This window comes from Aptenodytes forsteri, unplaced genomic scaffold, assembly GCF_000699145.1.
Source record: "Aptenodytes forsteri isolate BGI_AS27 unplaced genomic scaffold, ASM69914v1 Scaffold8, whole genome shotgun sequence".
Classification (NCBI taxonomy): Eukaryota; Metazoa; Chordata; class Aves; order Sphenisciformes; family Spheniscidae; genus Aptenodytes; species Aptenodytes forsteri.
Window position 1 is genome coordinate 2635924 of NW_008796218.1, and position 3175 is coordinate 2639098.

Genomic DNA, 3175 nt, shown 5'->3' on the forward strand with positions numbered 1-3175 from the left:
TGGTGTTGGGTCAATGGTTGGACTCGATGATCTTAGAGGTCTTTTCCAACCTCAATGATTCTATGATTCTAAAAACTTAAGAGGAGTGCTATATTCTCAAACATTAGTCTGTGCTAGGACCTTTGTGAAACAAAATTATTTTCAAATTGTCTCTTAAAAGGGTTTAGATATCATGCAGATCATTCTGTAACAGCTCATCATAGGGTTCACTATGTTTCCACCCTTAAAAGGAGTGCTATATTCTCAAACATTAGTCTGTGCTATGACCTTTGTGAAACAAAATTATTTTCAAATTGTCTCTTAAAAGGGTTTAGATATCATGCAGATCATTCTGTAACAGCTCATCATAGGGTTCACTATGTTTCCACCCTCCAAAAAAGCATGTAGCCACAGAGCCTGTAGGAGGCTGGGGTGAAGGCAGCTGCCATTGCATGTGTCCCAGACCAGAGCTCTTGGGGTCCCAGTAAAGCTTTACTTTCCTGTTCCTCCTACCACAAAACCCAGGTTGCCCAGAATACATCCCCCTGTTTACAGAGGGTCTCTACCACAATGCCCACTGCCCCAGAGAATGCAGTGTGCAAGGTTATACTGGTGACAGTCCTGGAGACAAACTTCCTCCCTCCTCTCTTCAGGGCAGGGGCTTCTCTGGGCTTGTGGGGTTAGGAACACAGCACCTAGGACGCTGCTGGCCTCGCATGTACAGTGCAGAGTAGGGCCAGGGGCTTGGAGGTGATGTGCCAGGTCACTGCTGCTGTTTCATGCATCCTGCCCTGCAAACACTCTCCCGGAGGTCAGCAGCTTCTGCACAAATACGGGCCCCGAGGAAGGGTAGGACCAAGCAAAGTGAGACCACCAGGAAGGAGGAAAGGCAGTCCTCACTATATCTTCTACTCACAGAGAGCCAGTCCATGGTGAGTTTCGCATCCTACCCTATGTCTCCACCCATTCAAGAGGTCCCATAACCTCTTCCCCCTCATGCTGGGGTTCACAAAGCCCTAGCTGGGGCAGGGGGGGAGTTTTGCTCCCCATTTGCTAGGGGCTGAGTGCCAGCCTGGCTATTTCCACCACTCCCACTTCTGCTGCAGCCATGGGACACTGTCCTCCTAAATGCCAAGCTATGGCTTCTACTTCTGGATGGGCTTTCACAACCCTGGATACAAGATGCTGTTGTGAATCCACCTAGCTGGGATCCTCAAGTGCAAGAAAGACCAATATGTAATGGTCCTAGCATCCTATCACAGAAAAAGAAGGTCAGTCTCTCTTCTTTAAGCTGTCTGTTAGTATCTCCTTCATGAAACTTAGTTGCATGGAATGTGGACAGCTGGAAACTAAAGTATCTGCTTTACATTATACATCAGCCTCTGATATGGAGAACATCATATCTTAATAAGCAATATTTTAAAATAATCAGATGCTGATTCATTGAGAAAGCCCAAAGGGCCAGAAAGCAGATCCTCAGTGTGTGTAAGTTATTGTAAGTCTGCTGAACTACAGCAACTTATTCTGGCAGAGGGCCTGTGCTGCTGCTTGAAGAAAAGCATATATCAGGCTCTGCCTTGTTAGTGGAGTGTGTGGAAACAGCTTAAAATCTAAAAGTGTCCTTTTAGGAGTTCTGCTAGAGGCATTATGACCTTCTTTTGCATAAAACAGCTAACGACTTTGCAGGGATGTAGATTTATTTTGAACTTGCCTTACAGTACTTGTCCTTCAGTATTATTCACAAAACAAACAACATCCAAAAGGTAATGACCATTGTACAACTGTTTGCAGAACTTCATTACCAAAGAGGGACTGTGCTTGCTGGGCAAATGATGTGTAGCACGTGCTGGAATCTGCAATGCCAATTCTCGATGGACTGATCTTGAGCGGTCCAGTTTTGTGGCTTTCCTTTGAGGCTGTGGTACTCTCCAAACTGAACACTTGAAATTGTAAGGTCATTCATTATGTCACAGACAAAAATTTCAGCACAGAAACAGAATGGCATCAGTAAACAATACATATGATGGAAAAATGATAAAAGGTCGTTCTCAACCTAATTATTTTCTGCTATGGCTGTACCAACAACAACCTGTCCTCTTGGTTACTGTCTGCCTCAGGCCTCACATCAGCAAGGGAGGAAAAAATTGTATGAGCTTTCTTGAGGAGATCTCACTCCTTGTAGGAATGTGCTACTATCACGTTTGGTCTGTTCTGTTATAATCTGGCATTTTTCTGGTAGGTTATGGGGATAGGATTGGCATTTGTCTCCATTTACCTAGCTGAACCCACTGTGTTTTCCACTCAGTTGGCCATCAGACTTGCATGGCCCGCTTCCCAAAAGGCAGTTTTCTGCTATCTTTACTGTGTGGTAGGGAGGCTTAAAAAATAGATTAATGTAGGGAAAGAAGTTCATTCCAGATTTTTATTTACATACTTGTAATTCCATAAAGTTGCAAATCAGTTGTGATACTGTCAACACAGAGGGAAGAAATCCCTGAAGCCCTGTAATACCTATGTATGGTCTTATACCTGGATTACTTCTCTGTTATTGCACACTGCCAGATTACATTCAAAATTCATGTTAGCTTAGTGAGAGAAGAAATAGAAAGGAAAGGAGGATAGTAGCCGAGAACTGCCCGGCGTTAGAAGTGATCTGCTGGAAGAACATTTGTTCATCTCCCACATCGGCTCCGTAGTGTTTTTCTGCAGATTTCATTTTTCCAGCACACGAAATGGCAGGCATACTCTAGAATATGCACCTGCCAAGTGGGTGCCCAGGAGCAACGCATGGGGAACCTGCAAGACCTCTGTTCTCTGGCTACGAGTGCCATGTGTGGCATACCCTTGCCTCTCCTCTTGAAGAACGCATCTAAGTGGACTCCCCGACAGCTGTGAGGTGTTTTTCCCACAGCTTTCAGCCTTTTTTAGAGGCTGCAGCCTGGCTGGCAGGTTGGTGTATACCACGATGGGTGGAAATGGCGCCCAGCCGAGAGCTCTTTGCATTCACCTGTCGCATTAACGTACTGAAGCGTTTATTTGACCTCCCGCTCGCAGATCCATTAGAAGGAAAATTAAAAAAGGACTTTTTTTTTTTTTTCTCTCCACTGCTCCCCTGGAGAATGCCGGGGACGGGCGGGAACGCCGAGACACTCGCCCTGAGGCAGGGCAGCACCCGAGGAAGAGGGGCGGCGCCACG